Source organism: Coptis chinensis, chromosome 3 (assembly GCF_015680905.1).
Source record: "Coptis chinensis isolate HL-2020 chromosome 3, ASM1568090v1, whole genome shotgun sequence".
NCBI lineage: Eukaryota > Viridiplantae > Streptophyta > Magnoliopsida > Ranunculales > Ranunculaceae > Coptis > Coptis chinensis.
Window position 1 is genome coordinate 9,258,910 of NC_141458.1, and position 19,985 is coordinate 9,278,894.

The window sequence follows — 19,985 nt, forward strand, 5'->3', positions numbered from 1 at the left end:
CTCCCTTCTCCTCTGACGTATGGGAAGCACCGAGCCATAGCGGAAGCTGAGCACAGAAAACAATAGAAAGCTGGTTAGAGCAGCCAGTAACCTTTACATTCATGATCTAAACGAAGAAAAGAGAAACGTACCTGAGTAAACGGGAAAGCAGAGCGAAACAGAAGCAAGAGGAAATAGGAGCAGCCGCAACAGGAAGAACAAAAGAGCAAATACCGTTGCTCTCCCAAGACCGGTCGTATTTATACCCACGAAACGTCTCTTCCCAAGGCACACCATTATGGCATTGAGACACCAAATGCCAGCCAACCTAGCAGCCATCATTTCATATCTCCCAACCGCCCACATCCCGACACGTGCCACGCACGCACTATAGTTCAGGACTCTCCAGAGTACAGAACGCCCTGGCGCCCTCATGCACATGCTTACAAATACAAACATTCTTATCATACACAAGACTAAGTGTAGAAAGCAAAAGCAACAAGGTTCACATTCATAAAAAGAGACCCCTAACGACATACGAGGGGCGCCTAGTTCACAACTAACCGTCTTTGCTGTGAGCACTCGAAATCCAAAGCCGCTTAGTTACCAAGTATCATGATCAATAGCAAAGCAGAAAAACGAGCTGCCCAGGCCAACCTAGGAAACCAGCTCTATTGTTTACGACCAGAGGCCCAGTACAACCACACACAATAACAAAAGTTCTAAACAATTTCGTCCAGATCTTCTCCAAGAGTGACATTCAAGACGGAGACGGAGCATGGATCACCGTAGGGCGCCACGGTACTGCCTCTCCGTAGCAACCACGTTGAGCTTCGCCCGGACCCGTGGAAGCTTCTCACTCATCACACCAGAGAGGGGGCGGCGACGATCGCGCAGAAACGAGCCGGCATCTTCGAGCGCCGTTTCGCGAAGTTCTCCGGTTCGGCGTTCCCGCTCCTCCTCGCAGGTCGTCCCAAATTCTTTTCCAAACTCCTCCACCTCAAGACGGGATGGTGAGATAGGCCTCTTTTCGCTGCGGGGTGGAAGTCTTACATCGTTCAAAGATAGGTGTTACGCCAAGCGACGAAATGGCCCCTCAACGCCCACCTCATGCTTCAACCCGATCGACTTCGTTCACTCACGGAGGTCCTCTCCGAGTCGTGGCGAAGGCGGGGGGCCTCGGTAGCATCGATTCGGCCTCTCTTCTGCTGTTGCGGCCCGTAGATTCGACAGTTCGTCCCTTAGCGACTCAACCTCCGCCTTCTCCAGTCGGCAATCATACGGCCGTCTTCAAATTTCGGTACCCGGCGATCAATCTGCGGACGGCTCAGTCTAACATATCACATTGTTATCAAACAACAACATGTAACGCGATAACACAGTCAAGTAGAGCGCAAAGGTTACTTACGAGGCACATCGCCTTGTCCATCCCCCTCAGGTTCGACTCCAGCTCCTTAGCATCCAAGTCCTTCCTATCACCGTCCAGGGTCATCCCCTCCAGCAAGCAAGCAGCTATGGGCGCGGACTTGTAGCTGCAGTCCGACCTCTTCACATAGCGCTTCTTCCCAGTCACCTCGTCGATGTACATCAGGTTGCGCTCCAGCTCGTCTTTTCCAGTATTAGAGTGCCCCTTACCAGTCTCTCTTGCACCAACCTTTCCCTTCATCTTGCTAGAGGGATCTCCAACAATCCTGGGTCGAGCGACCTCCGGGGCAACCTCCGGGCATCCTCACCTAGGACGCTAAAGTCGGGCATCGGCCTCGCCCTCGAGTTGTGAGCCGCCCTTCCCCCAGTTCGCACTTCACCACCCAGTGCGGTCTCAGCCACCCTCGCAGGTCGAGACTCCGGGACGTCAAAGAGAACGTCATCCTCATCGAAAGGAGCGTCCTCTCGGCCCTTCCCCACTCCAGACCCAGAGGCCCCAACACTTCCAGCGGGTCGCTTCGCCCCGATAAGGCCTCGATGCCTGTCTTCCCTCATCACCAAATCACTCTTACGCTTCTCCATCACAGCTTTCTTCGACGTCTTCCCGCTCACCTTACCCCGCGCTCTGGCTTTCTGCACTTGTCTTTTCTCCCTAATTGCGGGTCCTCCGCGCTCTTCAAAGAAATGAGCAACTTCCGGTAGCTTTGCCTGTTTCTCAGCTCGCGTCAGCCTAGCGAACTTCTCAATCACCTATCGGCTCGACTCCCTTTTCAGGTGGATATCTGTATAGGCAACAAGACAACAGTTTCAGTATAAGTTCAACAAAACCAAGTTGACATCATCAGACAACGCACTGGTACCCACCAGTAAAGTCGCATATTTTATGGTCCACACTGAACCCGCTAGCACAGTAGCTTCCTACAAGGAGCAGCGGTCGTTTGTCCCACGACTCGTTACTCTTACCATCCAAACCGCCCGACAGCGTAGCTCGAGTTTGCAAGCTAAAGTTCAGCGACCTAGATCGCTTTACGAGGTAGTGCTCGATAACATCAGCGACCTCGATTCGGTACTCACCGTTGGCGTTCAATAGGTTAAAAACCTTGAATAATCGCCACGTGTTACCCAAAACCTAACAGCGCTTTGCCACGGCCGTTCGGGAACTTCGCAAAACCAAATTTTGAGAACGGTATCGTCGTAATGCCCTCGGTGTCCCTCCACAGATTTGGTGGGGTGTACCTATCACTATAAACCAGAGCGTTCTGGTCAGGCTCATCGATCTCCAGATCGCTTACGGTTATCCCATATTTCTTTCTCATCAGATATGGGAACGCCCTCAAAACATGTTTATCTATAGCCCTAGGTGGCAGCCTGCTCGAAGACGACGACCCCTCACAACGACCTGAAGTGCTAGCTTCAGCAGCTACATACGCATATCGAGCCACATCTTCCTCACTACTAGCCGCCTCACCTTCATCATCACCCTCAACCACCCCACACACAGACTCATCTTTCTCATCATCTTCGTCATCCCAGCCAAGAGAAACTTCACGAACCTCATTAGATCGCGTGTCATTGGAGTCAGACATTTTTTCTTCTAGCCCTAACAAGTCTAGCTACTAGTAACTAACAGGGTATCCTAACAACTCTAGAACAGAGGCTTAGCACGAAACAAGAAGCAGATGTTCAACAATGGCAGAGAGCTAACCTGAAGGATGATGCGGTAATGAAGTTGTGTCTACCAGACGAAGCAGCCAAATGAAGTTTCAAAAGAGCAAGTGAAATTTTGAGCAACCGCCCCTCCAGTTTCCAAGACATCATGATTACACCCCAGCCCTAGCTGCCCACGACTTCCAACCAACTGTCCTGTCTTTTCACATCCCGAAAAAATGGGGCGGCACGTTTTCTTCTCAAGAATCGCCAGATCCCGCCACGTCTTTGAACACGCGTCAAACGTTTGCACCAACCAGCTCACATGGTTAACACGACCCACTCCTCACAGATCGTTAGAAATTTCCACCTCTAGCATACTCCACGCGCGCTACCGATCTCTCTCAGCAGGTCGTTTTCACAACCTACTGAGAGGGGGCTGTGTAGGGGAGTGATATTCTCTATCCAAAGACGCCTTAACATGGTGGAAATGACACATCGACCTATGGATCCAGGTCGCATCCATGAGCTAGTAGAACGCTACAGACAGATCGTAGTATCACGCGAACTACGCTAGGAAGTGACATAGATACCCTTTCCAGAAGCAATCATGACTAAAGGTACGGTGTACTTGCACATATCTTTGCCGCCGGGTCACCTGGTCACGACATGCTAAGCTACTTATACGACCGACACTCCACATCATTACAAAGCAGACCTATGAGGGGCCGGTTCTCACATGTTACCCCTCTATCGCCCCGTTTGGGACACCCTTTACACGTGGTGGGCAAGGATACACTCTTGATATTTATAAATACCTCCCCTATGAACTACGCCAGACCTGATTCTACTCTCCCCCACAAAACCAAGAATAAGATACGTAGGCAGTTCACTCTCAAGTCGAACTCGGTCCATCCAACAACCTATTCCAGTCCCCCATTGACTGTTTGTAAGGGAAAACCAAACAACACCTTTACAAACCCAATTTCGATACCCAACTCCCGAAACTTCATCAAATGGTATCGAGTTCCATAGAATTGGCATCGGTACAAATAAGTTTCTTCAACTCATTCTTCATTTCTTGTTATATATTTCGGATTCTGATTTTGTTGAGCAACAATTAAATATTTTCAATAGTGTCAGCAACAAATTAATTATCGTTTTCCAGCTCATCACTCATAGTTTTCTTTCATTTTTTCATAATTTCACAAAGTGATAAGCTGGAAAACGATAATTTGTGGTTGATGAACAATCGATATTGGAATTGATTATATGTTGATGAGGAAGAAAATTGATAATGGATCAAAATAAGAGGTGAGATTAATTTTCAAGGTTCTTGATATCGGGGGAGCCGAGGCTTAGTATGAGTAAGCAAAAAACTGAACGGAACTGTTTAAGGCTATGGTTATATACTTATATGTTTGCATCGGTGATTTTTTTTTTTTTTAATTAGAGTTTCATTTCAGTTACAGTGGAGGAAAAGAAGGTTAGTGTTGTTGTTGACGAAAACATTTGATAGCAGATAAAAAACATTTACGACTCCGATGTCGAGTTGGGCTTGGGCATAAGAGCATTTGCAATGCAAGTGAAAATAATCCTCCTCTTATTCACCGCCACCTCAGCACTTATTCACTCCCTTTTCACCAAAACGGTGAAAAACAAGGTGAAGCTGTGTAATGCAAAGGTGAATAAAATATCTCGGACGAGATGTTAGATTCCGTCTGGACTTAAAAATCGAAAAAACGCTCCGAACGGAATGAAACATCTCGTCTGAAATTAAAAAAAAAAAAAAAAAAGTCGAAAAATCATGCGAGACGGAATGAAACATTCCGTCCGAAAAAAAAAAACCCCATTTTTTTTAAAAAAAAACACACGAGACGGGATCCAACATCTCGTCCGAAAGTTAACAAGTCAACTACTATCTCGGTGGAAGGTTTCACCTTGTTTTGAACTGAGGAATAAAGTTACGGTTTTTTCACCCCTGCATTGCACAACCTTTTTCCTCCCAACCCGGTGAAAAAAGTCACAAACCCCTTGAAACCCCCTGCATTGCAAATGCTCTAAGAGGAAACGATTTTCTACTAAGAAAAAGATAGTCGATATGAAAGGAAATCAATCACTTGGGGTCGAAATAAGTCACTTATGGGCTTATGGCCAACATATATTCAACACTTGGGACAAATCAATGCAGATATAATCATTTGGGCTGACATTTCATTGTAAGATTAGAGGCTCACTTGGGAAACTAAATCAATTTCACTAGCCGATATCCGATATGAACAAACCATTTGGAGCCAATGGACAGATAAATCCGTGGAGCCTAATATCATTTAATTGTTTGGAGCTGAGCTGATATAGAAAATTCACTTGGGGCCAAAACAGATATACCCCTTGTGACTAATATAAACAGATCACTTGGGGACAAAAAATTTATTGATAACGTAAGGCTATTCACCTCGATATTTCATTGATGATTTAAGGTGAAGAAGGATATTTTAGAGAATCGATATTTGAAGTTATCACTTGGGGCTTACAAATCAAATACCAATATGAAATTATCGCCGGCTTAATTTTTAATGATAATATGGATCGATCAATTAGAGATTGGATGAAAAGCTCAAAAATTTCTTTTATCAAAAAATTTCATTTATCAAATTCTATTTCGAATTCAAAAATATTAATTGTCAAAATCCTACTTTTGGATTCAAAAATTCTTTTTATAAAAATCAAATCCTATTTCGAATTCAAAAAATTTCATTTATCAAATTCTATCTCCAATTCAAAAGTTTTAATTGTCAAAATCTTATTTCGGATTCAAAAATTCATTATATGAAAATTCTACTTCAAATTAAAAAAAAAAACTGTGGAGAATCCTTGTGAGTGCTCTACGCATCGTCTCTTATGTTTTTCGAGAGCGATATATGGCCAAAGGCAAAATCCTAGCTAAAGTTCAATAAATTTTGAGTTGTGGAGAATCCTTGTGAGTGCTCTATGCATCGTCTCTTATGTTTTTCGAGAGCGATGTATGGCCAAAGGCAAAATCTTAGCTCAAAAATCCCATCTCGAATTTCAAAAAATTACGTACAAAAAATTTCATCTCGGAATTCAAAAAATTACTTACAAAAATGTCATCTCAATTTTTGAAAATTACTTACAAAAATCCCATCTCAGATGTACAATATCGAATTAATAGTATCGGTTGAACAATGCGGATGCGCAATATCGGATAAATAGTGTATCGTATGTACAATATCGAATAAATAGTGTATCAGATGTACAATATCGAATGAATAGTATCGATGAAACAAATTACCGATCTATGCAATATCAGATAAGTAGTGTATCAGATGTACAATATCGATTGAACAGTATTGATGAACAGTGTCGATGCGCAGTATCGGATAAATAGTGTATCAGATGTACAATATCGAATGAATAGTATCGGTTGAATAGTGTGGATAAACAGTGGAAAAAAAAAAAAAAAAAAAAAAAAAAAAAAAAAAAAAAAAAAACAAAATCATCGATTTTAAGTTTATTTTCTATTGCTTCTCGAAATCTTTAAATTTTCACTTATAAAATTTGAAGATTTTGAGAGGGAGCGATGTGGTGGCCAAATATCGTACATACCGATATTCGCCATTATTTCACTAATTTCTAATACAATATCGATTAGAGAGCCGATATATTCATATAAATTTCAGGTAGCAGGTGCTGACTAACAAAGTCGGTAAAATCTTTGGGTGATGATACCAGAGGTCTGGGGCTCGAACCCCGCCAACATCAAAGAGTTACTGATCTCATTTAAAACAGGCTTACCAATATTAAAAAAAAAAAAAAAAAAAAAAAAAAAAAAAAAGACAAAAGATGGACACATGTCACAAAACTATTGGATAAAGCCATGTGAAACTCAATTATAAAATGATTGGATACAAAAGAGAAGGACCAAATTCATTTATCACACTTTATTTTTCTATTTCTCACATTTAAACCAGAAAGAGAAATGAGAGAACATTGTAAAACACCATTAATAAATAAAAAGTTTAGTGATACTTATCATTCTCTTCTTACATTTCACAAATGGGTTTATAAGAAATATGCTCTCAAGATACAATGCCCAATCGATGGTTCGTCGAGTGTCGGATTGTATATTATTCGACTCGACCACTCGATAGAAAAATTGATGATGCCAAATTGCGCTCACAAAGAAGTGGTTTAATTTCTCTTTATTAAAAGTATATATATATATAGTGTAGAGTAGTCGTCATTATATACACTCAATATATACAATATGACCGACCCCTTCGAAAATGTACAGTGTCGTTCCAAAATCCAAAGAGACACAATAACTGTTTGTGATGGAAGACACAATATGAAGACACAATATGAAGATCCTTGTCAGTACTTTTTCCGATGGAAGACAAATTCCATTTCAGGTCCAAAGTTCAAATACGATTGAAATTTTGAAGACCAAGATCCGGGATAAGGAAGGGATCCCACCAGACCAACAGAGTTTGTTATTTTCCGGAAAAAAATTGGAAGACGGTCAAACTTTGTCCGATTACAATATTCAAAATGGGAGTGTAGTGTTGTTGGTGATGACACTAGGAGGTGGTGGGAATACGCTCTATAACTCATCTCAATATGTTCAAAGTGATGGGAGCACAGAGAGTGATGATGACATACATGACACAGTTCCTACTTCTCCAAGCGCTGAGGCGGTTCAGAATCAAATTGGACAACCCTGGAAAACAGGATTATTTGATTGCCAGCTAAACCCGGCAAACGGTAACTACTTATACATGAATAATTTTTTCCTTTAAAATTTTCCGCATGATTCTTAAAAGATATATCCGGGGTACTATCTATTATTATACTATCAGTTGAGTTGATACCGTTCTGAATAACTAACTGCGGAAACATTGTTATTCACTACAAATAGATCAATCTTATACAAAGATTGATTTTTCTCACTAGACAAGACTTCAACACTTTCCAAGTACTATCTTAACACTTCTCAATATCAATTAACTAACATATAAAGTAACGAGACTAATGCAAAAGAAAACAAACCACAAGACACGATATAACGTGGTTCGCAATGTGCCTACGCCCAATCGCGAAGTTCCAAGCTTTACTAGATGTCCGGAGTAATGACTTAAAGAGCTCTCAATTCACTCACAAAGAATGAACACTCACTTACTAAGAATTGCTCTCTTACAATCTCTCTCTTTTTCTGGTTTTTGGTTATGTTAAGTTTTTAGAAAAAAAAAACTTGTGTTTATACTTTTTCCGAAAAAGATCGAAGTCTGAGTGAAAACGGTGAAACGCGTGCGCGCCTTGAGCCAGGCATAGTAGAGCGCGCGCGCCTGACAAACTTTTCGTGAGAAAAGTCTAGTACTGTTTTTCTTTCTCTCGACCCAAATTTTGGCTAAGTAAGAAAAACACAAACACCATTTTTTTCCCTTTTTTTTTCTACATTCTCCACCTCGGTGAGGTTTTAACACATAAAACCAAGCCGAACACATCCAGCAAGAAGCACTAGTCTTCAACAAGGTTCAAAATATCGACGATATATCCGATATATATCGGTATTTTGGTACACCGATATCGATATTTCCGATATATATCCACCGAATATAGTACCCTTATTTTTCCGATATATATCGGGATTTCCGATATAAAAGTTTATATCGCCGATATATCCGATATTTACGATATATATCGTTTGACTTTTTGACCATTTTTTAATATAAATCCGATATTTCCAATATATTTTTGATATATTTCCGATATTTCCGATATATCCGATATTTCCGATATTTTTAATAGTTTGGACTGATCACCAAAAAAATATATATATCCGATATTTCCGATATATCCGATATATATCGGTTTTTGGGTACACCGATATATTTATCGATATCGATATTTTGAACCTTGGTCTTCAAAACATATCCCGAAACTCGCCGTCTGCCCCGAAGGGCCATGCCCACAAAGGGCTCTAATCAAACATGTAGGATTTGGAGTAAGTCCAAACAATGTTGGAACTTAACTCCTGTGACAACTTTCGTCAGTATATCAGCAGGATTGTCATGGGTGTCCACTTTCCCAAGTGCTACATCATCATCCTCAACGACATCCCGTACAAAGTGATAACGGACATCAATATGCTTGGTCCGAGCATGATGAACCTGGTTCTTCGCCAAATGAATAGCACTCTGACTATCACAATACAAAGCAACGCTGTTCTACTCAATACCCATATCCAAGGTACCCTTCAAGTACCTCAATACCCATTTCACTGCCTCCCAATGCTGCTTATCAGGATTTGTCATATACCTGCTTACAACACTTACTGCCTGTGAAATGTCCGAGAGTGTGCACACCATAGCATACATCAAACTGCCCACTGCACTAGCATAAGGAACATGAGCCATATGCTTTTATTCCTCCACCGAACTAGGAGAGAACTTAGTTGAAAGCCAAAAATGGCCAGCTAAAGGAGTAGAAACTGACTTTGCATTCTCCATACCGAATCGATAAATTACTTTATGAAGGTATTTCTTTTGAGATACAACTATCCGTCACTTCTTCCTATCTCTGTCAATCTCCATGCCCAATATCTTATTGGCTCCACCCAAGTCCTTCATCTCAAACTCAGAGCTAAGTTGAGATTTCAACTTGTCTATCTTTACCATGCTTTTAGAAGCAATAAGTATGTCATCCACATAAAGCAAGAGATAGATGAAATCATTATCACGAAGCCTACGAAAGTAAAAACAACAGTCATACTTACTTCGGGTATACTCATGTTGTATCATGAACATGTCAAAGCGCTTGTACCATTGCCTTGGTGATTGCTTTAAACCATACAATGACCCATTCAACTTGTACACATGATCTTCTTTCTTAGCAACAACAAAACCTTCAGGTTGTCTCATATAGATCTCTTCCTCCAAGTCTCCATGCAAGAAAGCAGTTTTCACATCAAGTTGCTCTAACTCCAAGTCGAAGTGAGCAACTAAACTCAATAACACACGAATGGAAGTATGTTTGACCACTGGGGAAAATACCTCATTGTAGTCAACTCCTTCCTTCTGTGAGAAACCCTTTGCTACCACTCTTGCCTTATACCCAGTACTGTCAAACTTAGGAAATACCTCCTTCTTTCTGAACACCCATTTACTGTCGATAGTCCTTTTGCTCTTTGGTAATAAAACAAGGTCCCATGTGTGATTTTTATCAAGAGATTCCATCTCTTCCTGCATAGCAACCAACCAACCAATCTCTGTAATGAGCATCTCTAACAGCTTCCTTGAACCTATCTGGCTCATCATCTTCAATATTCAGTGCATATGCTACTAAATCCACCTGACCATAATGTTTCACCGGTTTATCGTGCCCATACTTATGCACTTCCTTAACTTGTCTCTTTGGCCTAGGGTCAGCCACTACAAGTTGCGGATGCTCATGCCCTTCTTCCTGTTGCTACGTGGTTCTATGATCTGGTACCTCATCATGAACCAACCAGTCATCTGCTGCATTAAACAACTTAAGATCAATAGCTTGAACTTCTATAGACTTACCATTCTGCCCAGCTTTTTCTGGCTTACTGAATGATAACACAGAAGTCTCATCAAAGGTAACATCTCTGTTGACCAAGAACTTGTGGTCTTCTAGACACCACAATCTGTATCTCTTTACACCATTTGTGAAGCCCAAGAATATTGCCTTTTTAGCTCTAGGATCTAGCTTGTTTTCCTTCATATGGTAGTAAGCAGTCGATCCAAACACTCACAAAATACTATAATCAGTTGGGTTACCTGACCACACTTCATAAGGTGTCTTGCAATCTATAGCTGGAACTGGTGACCTATTATACAGGTAACACGCCATGGACACTACATCTGCCCAATACTCTTTGTCTAGACTAGCATTAGACAACAAACACCTCGCTCTTTCAAGCAATGTCACATTCATCCTCTCTGCCATCCCATTCTGCTGAGGCGTTCCCCTAACTGTCTAGTGTCTAGCAATACCCTGTTGCGCACAAAATTCTTGGAAAGGCCCATAGGTATACTTAGTACCATTGTCAGACATTAGAGTCATCACCTTCCTATCTATATGATTCTCAACCCTTACCTTCCACTTTTTAATTATCTCAAACACTTTATCTTTTATTTTCATCATATACACCCACACATAGCGAGTATGATCATCAATGAATGAGACATAATAACGGTTGCCTCCTTTTAAAGCCACCCTGGAGGGTCCCCACACATTCGTATGCACATAATCAAAGATGCCCGCCATTTTGTGCTTGCTAGAATTGAACTTGACTCGACACTGCTTTCCATAGACACAGTGCTCACAGAATCCCATGCTTGGCTTCTTCAAGTCCTTCAAGAACCCTCGCTTGCATAACTCAGACAAACCCTTTTCACTCATATGCCCCAGACGCATATGTCACATCTTAGTGCACTCAGAATCATCACTACATGCACCCACTGCTACATTGCCTGTCACCATACTACCCATCAAAGTATACAAGGTTCCATGTCTTTGACCCTTCATAACAACTAAAGAGCCACTAACAATCTTTAGGATTCCACCTTCCCCCACAAACTTGTGGCCTTTGGAATCCAAGGTACCAAGAGAGATAAGATTTTTCTTTAGCTCAGGAACATGTCTTACATCATTTAAAGTCTTCACAACACCATCATGCATCTTAAACCGTATAGTTCCAATCCCAACCATCTTGCACGCATGGTCATTACCCATCAAAATGGAACCACCATCAATGCTCTCATAAGAAGCAAACCACTTTCTATTTGGGTACATATGGTAGGAACACCCGGAATCAATAATCCATATGTCAACCATATAGTCTTGTGTGGACACACAAAGACTCACATCTTCCACTTCAAAGCGAAAAGCAAAACTTGCCTTAACTTTAACCTTATCTTTCTTCTTACCATTGTTCTTGTTATCTTTCTTCGGGTGAGGACAATTACTTACGTAATGTCCCTTTTCGTCGCAATTGTAGCACTTCACATGTTTCAACGGCTTCTTTGACTTGGACCCAGACCTCTCATTGCATACGACTTTCCTCTTGCCACTAGCCCTTGTCCTACATCAATGCTATTATCTACTCGTGTCTTTTTCATCAACTCATAAGAAAGAAGTACACTCTAAACTTCGTCAAGATCAACATCTTCTCTGTTCATAAAAGTAGTAATTAGATGCTCATAGCTTTCGGGCAAAGAGAATATTAAACATGTTGCTTGATCCTCATCATCCTCATCATCTTCATGCCAACATTCAAAAATCCGCTAGGGCGGCGTTTGAAACTCACTAACGCGTGCTCTTGCATAGTTGAACCATCCACCGCCATGTACCGAGAAAAGATGCTTCTTAAGGTACATCTTGTTCGGATCATGCTCTTTGTCATATACATAGATTCTAGCTTGAGCCAAATACCGGTAGCGGTATTTTCTCCCATCACATTATACATGACCTCATTAGCAAACCTTGTTGGATGAAGATGTCCTTTACTTAGACTTGCCAAATCCCAAAGTTATTCTTCCCATTAAATTTTTCTACTTCAAACCTAGCATTTGACATATTGGGAGCCATTTTTCAAGTCACACATAATAACCCAAAAAAATATTTCACTTGGGAATTTTATCAAACACCTTGTCTACACAAATTTCAAGCATTATAGTTCTTCACCAAAACTCAAAATCATAAGTCGTAAACCTGGGCTCCGATACCAATTGTTGTGAATAACTAACTGCGAAAATAATGATATTCACTATAAATAGATCAACCCTATACAAAGATTGATCTTTTTCACTAGACAAGACTTCAACACCCTCTAAGTACTATCACAACACTTCTCAATATCAATTAACTAGCATATAAAGTAAAGAGACTAATGCAAAAGAAAACAAACCATAAGACACGGATATAACGTGGTTCGGCAATGTGCCTATGTCCACCGGCGAGTTCCAAGCTTTACTAGATGTCCAGAGTAACAGACATAAGAGCTCTCAATTCACTCACAAAAAAATGAACACTCACTCACTAAGAATTGCTCTCTTACAATCTCTCTTTTTTTTTTTTCTGTTTTTTTTTTCTTTTTGGTCAGGTTAAGTTTTTAGAAAAAAACTTATGCTTATACTGTTTCCGAAAAAGATCGAAGTCTGAGTGAAAACGCTGGAGCGCGTGCGCTCCTGACAAACTTTTCATGAGAAAAGTTAAGTACTATTTTTCTTTCTCTCGACCCAAATTTTGGTTAATTAAGACAAACGCAAACACCCTTTTTTTCCCCTTTTTCTCTACATATACTTACTAAATACAGGGGCGGAACTAGGACTTTAACTCTCCCCGGGCTAAATGGAGCCCATTTTTGATGCAATAAAGCTATGCTAACTTTGATTCTGGCCAAATAGAAATCAGCCATGTTGATTTTTTTTAAAAAAAAAAAGAACCGTTCTAGCTTTTTTTTTTCCCTCTCCTTCACAATTTCACGAGTCCTACCCATTTTGCAAAGTCACACAGAATAAAATCCCCCATCTTTCTGAACATCCCATAAGAAACTCATCATTGATTTATGCTTCTCATTGAACTAAGGGCCTTCTTGATAACAAGTTTTCCCGCTGGCAAATCAAAATTTTCTCGTTTAAAAGCCCATTTGCCGGCAAATCAAGCACGTGACCATATTTTCTCGCTTCATGCGGGAAAAATATATCCATGTGGGAGCTGGATATATTTTGCCGTAGGAAAATGACCCAAATTTTCTCGCTTCGACCCTAACTTTGGCAAATCAAAATCGTTTTCTCTCAAACACACTCTCTCTCTCTCAAGCGCCGACAGTTCCTGTAAAAGGAGGAGAAATCTGCTCATCTTGTTAAACAATTTTTGTATTATTCTATTTTCTCTTCTTTCTAATCTTATTTACACAAAATGTTTAGTCCACTTTCTCGTTAATGCATAATTGTGAAACGTGAGACGTTCTCTTCAACACGAAGATAAATATTCTCTCAATTTCGTGCAGAAGTCCAATAGTAATTATATCATCCAGTTTGATATAATTGAGAGTTTGAGACATTGTAATGAAACTGCTAGAAAAGTTTTTTTTTTTTGGTAGAGACTGCTAATTGTATGATGACTTTAACCATTAATGAAAGGGGAATACTTTAAAAAAGAATAATTTCAAGTCACCATGGAATTGTAGAAAGTTGTTATTGAGAATCTAATATGATTGTCACATTGTCTGTAATATTATTAGGCCAAATAAAATTGTCTAAATTTTTATACTGGTGAGAATGAAATTTGATCTAAGTTCGTTGTTCGAGTATATGGGTTCTATCTGCTTATTATTTGGTTTTCATCTTTGTTGAATCATGAATGATGATTAAGTTGCATTCGACTTTTAGCACCTCAACTTCTACTGATTGGTCTTATAGCTTTCCTATGAACAAACTTATATACAACTTGTCAAGAAAGAAGAAGTGAAGTATAATACAACAACCATATTACTCAAAGTCTGAAACAGAGTCCAGGTTTGCATATGTGAAGGAAAAATTCATTTCATTGTACACATTCTATTGTTGCTTACAAGTAATATATATTGTGAATAGGAGAGCTTCCCTCTTATTGCATTGTGGGTCTTGATAGAATCCTAGAACAATTGTGGTTAAAAAGTCCTCTTACATCTATAGGCACTACTTATTTTTACTTCAGTGCCCCTTTAAATCCTTATTCTTATTCTACAAGTAATATATATTGCTTACAAGTAATATGTATTGTGAATAGGAGAGCTTCCCTCTTATTCTTACTTCAGGCAATTAATTATCTACTTTTGTTAATATGTGTAGATGTTAGTTACTTTGGGACTACAACCTAATGATTTGTTGAATAGGGAATGGCTGCACTCTTCTTGAGATAAGAGTTGCCTACGTATCAAGTTTCTCGGGGTAAACTTGAATAAAGCCTTACGTAGTTCATCTTTCTCTATTTATAAATGTGTGTTTAGATCGTTATGAGTTGTAGATCCACCTTGTGTGCTATCTTGATAATTTGCTGTTACAAAGTTAATGTCTCCTTGATTGTGGTGTTGATTGAGCTCCAAGATCGCGCTAGTTGATATTCTTCCATAAATGGTTGTAACTGATGTTGTTGACGACCTGGGTATTAGGTCGTTGGTCCGATCTAATGTTGTGGGACGAGTTGAAGTAGGACGTCCTGATATGTGGACACGTGTTCTGTAGTGTGGAACGGAGGGTACTTACAATATGTTTCTATTTTATTAGTAGTTTTGTATTTGGGACAAGATTTGTTAGCCAGAATCAAGATTGTATAATTTCATCTGTTCATTTTAATTTCTAAAATCTGATCCATTCTTTTGACACATAAGGAATCCAGTGAATGTTTTTCATCAATAGTTCAATACTGAGAATTTACTACGGCTATCATAAGTATTTCTAGACTGAGAATTTACTACGGTTATCGTATATATATATTTGTATCTCGACTTTGTGGATATTTTAGTTGTTACTTATTATTACACTTTATGAGTTTGTATAGAATTAGGAGAACTACACGTGAGCGTATGGCAGTCGCGACTTTGGTGGTTGTTATTATTGCTCAAGCTATGATAGCATACTAGGATTGGTGGTATAGGATATATATGACTAGGCGTACCTAGGGATCCGCATAGGAATATGGATCTGCAACGGAGTGTTGTGTTGAGGAGGTTTTATATGGACAGTGACCGTTATTGTCATAACGTGTTGAGGATGAATAGAGAAATGTTTCGTCACTTCTTCCTCCGTTTGCGCGGACTTGGTCTTAATGACAGTTGGTATCTGTCAGTCGAGGAGCAAGTCGAGTATTTCTTGTACACAATCGGGCATGACATGCGACAACGAAATATTGAGTTGCAATTTTTCCACTCATGTGAAACAGTTCATCATTATTTCCGTGTGGTATTGCAAGTGGTTTTGAGGTTATATAGAGAAGTGGTCAATAATGCTACCGCTGCAAACTCTCCTAAGCAGTGCTCGAAAACAAAAGAATGACATCAGTATTTTCAGGTTAGAGAGATATAGAAGCATGTTGATGTCCATCCTATTAAACTTTTGAATTATAAAATTGTCGTTAACAACTATTTTTGGTTTTAGGACGTTGTGGGTGCTATTGATGGTACTCACATTGCTACCAAAGTAGATGTGGAAGACCAGGGTAGATATCATAATAGAAAGGGTGTCGTCAGCCAAAATGTTTTGGTTGCCTGTACATTTGACATGAAGTTTACTTATGTACTTGCTGGATGGGAGGGTTCTGCCCATGATGGTCGAGTTTTGAGGAGTGTCGTATCTCGCCCTGGGCACAAACTTACTCTACCCACTAGTATGTCAAGATTTATAATTGTAATCTATCTTAGCACATAAAAATGTCATATACTAAATTTAATATGACACCGTCCCAAGATTGAAGTACTATCTTATGTTCTTTGGTTTCAAGATTAGTCCCGGATTCCTCACACCCTTTTGTGGCACGCGATATCATCTCCATGACAAAGGCACGAGAGGATGCTCAAGATTATAAAGAGTTGTATAATTTTAGGCATTCATCATTGCGTATGGTTGTTGAGAGAACAATCGTGGGTTGTTGGAGAAACGCTTTGCATGTCTTAGGCATGCTCCTCATTATGATACGAAAGTGTACATAATGAAAAGTAATCCTTGCATGTTGTGCTATCCATAACTTCTTGAGGGAGGAAAACCTAGACAAAGACGTTAACCGATGAAGAATCAAGCTTCGGATGAGGAAAATGGGGATGCAGCATTAATGAGGATGACACTAATGGTAATGAAGACCAACAAGTTCAAATTGATATGGTACCTGCCGACGGTTGGACAAATTGGAGGGATGCTTTGGCTTTAATGATGTGGCAAGATACCATGGGACCACATTAAATATGTGATGGTGTTTTAATTATCTTTTATAATGGATCACGTTGTCTTTTTAATGTGAATTTTTATTAGTGAATTGGTGCTTGTATTAAACTATTAATTATGGTTTGTAATGGATTGTTATCTATGAATTTGTTTAATGAATACTTATTAGAGGTTGTTAGTTATTAATGAATTTGATATTGTTTTTTTATTTCTTTGTTTGTATTTTAATGATACTTCCAACAATTATGGCTAGGCGGGCGGGCAACTCATCCGAGGGTAAGGGTGTGGTTAGTGAGGGTGAGGTGACCAAACCACTTGTTCCCAAGTAGAAGCAAATTCGTTAGTACCCCTCAATGGATGAGATCTTAATCAACGTCTTGTTAGAAAAAGACTTTAAATGGTTTAGGTAGGAAGTCATACAATGGGTGGAAGCCCGAGACCTTAAAAGAGGTTGCTAAGGCTGTGAATCAACGATTGAATATGTCAATCGGGAATGAGAATGTACGTTCTCGACTCAAAACAATGAAGAAAGATTACCTCGCTGCCAAGGCAGTTGTCGAGGCTAGTGGTTTTGGTTTTTCGTACAACCAACAAACCAAAGGTATAGATGTTGATCATGTGGCATGGGAAGAGTATTGCAAGGTAATATATTTTACTATCTTTTAACTCTAAATTACTGCGTATTATTATTATATCTTGTAAGCAATTGCTTATTGTTATAGGCCCATCCTACAGCAAGGCCCTTACGAAAGAAGATGTTTCCTCATTTTGAGGAAGCTTGTATCGTATTTAGGAGTGATGTGGCAACTGGAGAAGGGGGCAATGCTAGACACGACGATGAGGATCGGAAGCAGTGATTCTAGATGAAGAAGTCGGAGATGAAGGGGCAGAGAATATAGAGGAAGAGTCAAGTCAACCTCCAAGTCCACATCTTAATGCCAATGATGGTGATAGTTCACAAGCTGGTGAAAGCTTTGTAGTTGGTGATACTTCACAAGGTGGGAGTCGGCGCATTACTACCCCTCATTTAGTGAAGCCTTGAAGAGGTCTCGTCTTGGTCTTGAGGCCATGCCTCCACCTCCAGATTTCAAGGAGTTGACGGAGGCAGTGCGTCAACTAACTAGTGCCTTCAATCCTGTTGAGCCTACCACCTTGTTAGTTGATGCTTTAGAAGCACTTCCTAACATGGAACCTGATCTCATGTTGAGGGCCTTTGATTTGTTGGGAGAGAATGAGCAGTTGCTCAAGCTTTTTTGGGGATCAATAATCCTCAGTTTAAGTATGCATGGCTTATGAGAAAGCTTCATGATTCAGGGAAGTAGATCGAGCAGTAAAATGTAGGCCGTTAACTTGTGTATTTTGGATATTTTAGAATGATATTTTGAATTAGAATTCGCTATATGTATGAATGCATGTCTTTTATATAGATTAACATTGGTTATTGTGTTGTCTTTTATATAAGGCTTGATGTCCGTTGTTTAAGAATACACGCTTTATGTAGTTTTCTTTTGATCTGAGGATAGGTTTCTACCAAATCACTAGGAAACTCTTTCCTCCGTGGATCAAGTGATGGTGCTTTTAGCACAAGAACTGGGAATCGTGTTAGTTGAGTTAGGAGCAAAGATAGTAAACTTTTTGATTGTTTGTATATGTGATTTGAGGTTTTGATTTAAGTTGGTTTAATTCTTGGGTTTACGACTGAGGTATGAGGTTTTATATAAGCCTTGGATGTATATTTATTAGATTTTCAGGTTAAGATAGGATGTGTGCATATGAAATGTCAAAAATACAAAGGAGACTCTGCCGAATTTTATCTAGAATGTGATGTTTTATAGTTGGTTTTAGTAAATAGAATATAGTTGGTTGGTCCATATCACGTCTCAAGTTTTGAACATAGTGTGTAGTGTATAAGTGTTTGAATTAGAACTTGGTATATGTATGAATGTATGTGGCTTTTGGATACTAGAACTTGGTATTTTATCCGTTCTAGAACTTGGTACTTTATCCGCTCTTGGATACTAGAACTTGGTATTTTATGTGGCTTTTGAATGCCAATGATGGTGATAATCCACGTACATATGTTTAGTTTTAAATTTAACATTAAATTTGTGATATAGATATGGGGAGGCATTTTTGCTATGTAGTCCTCGGGCGCAAAACTCCCGGAGTTTACATAGATTGGGAAGATTTTAAAACTCAAGTAAATGGCTACAAAGATCACGAAGTTCTATGGATGCCACCATAGAAGAAGTCAAGAAAAGTTGGTCAAGCCACCTTAGGCATAGAATGTCTACTACATCTATTCTAAGTAGGTGCATTCAACCCGGGTCAAGAGACCCGTGACGTTGATTGCAACTCCCCAAATTGCTATGAAACCTTCCGACATTCCAAATGCACCAATAGAGAAGATGGGACATAATGTGGTTGAGCAACGGATGATTGGGTGTGCATCCGCATTTGATAGTTGTGTTTTTAGTTGTTTTAATTGTTGTTATGATTAAGTTACTTTTGTGTTGTAGTCGAATCGTTTGTAATTTAAAGACTTTGAACCAAGTATTAAGTTATCTTTGTTCGTAAGGATGTACTTATATATTTTCATCTTTGTTGATGTAAGGATATTTGACTTCAGATTCGCCTTTTGTTCATGCGTTGTAATTTATTAATTAAAGCTACATTTGAACCAAGTCTTGTTCTTTTTGCGTCAGATTCAAATGCTTTGCATCAGTTTTGCGGTAAAGTTCTCAGAGGGAAGTCTTGTTCAAGCTCATCTAGGAAGTTCTCTCAGAAGTGACTTCTTAGTGCAATAAGGGATATGGTCCGAAGTTGAGGGGGTAATACTTCAAGACAAGGTGGTTGATTTAGCTTAGTGTGTGAAGATGAAAGATGCAAATGGTCTAATGCCTCAAATGGTACATCAATATGCTCATATTCTATGGTACATCAATAATATACAGATGCCGATGGAAA

The 19,985-nt window shown here is 39.6% G+C and overlaps 1 long non-coding RNA gene across 1 annotated transcript; it reads left to right on the top strand.

Moving 5' to 3' along the window:
* Positions 1–7,436: 7,436 nt before the first annotated feature.
* On the top strand, positions 7,437–19,703 carry LOC147507776 (uncharacterized). Its single transcript, XR_015217792.1, has 2 exons — positions 7,437–7,836; positions 19,136–19,703. It is a non-coding gene; the product is annotated as an uncharacterized LOC147507776 (long non-coding RNA).
* Positions 19,704–19,985: the final 282 nt, after the last annotated feature.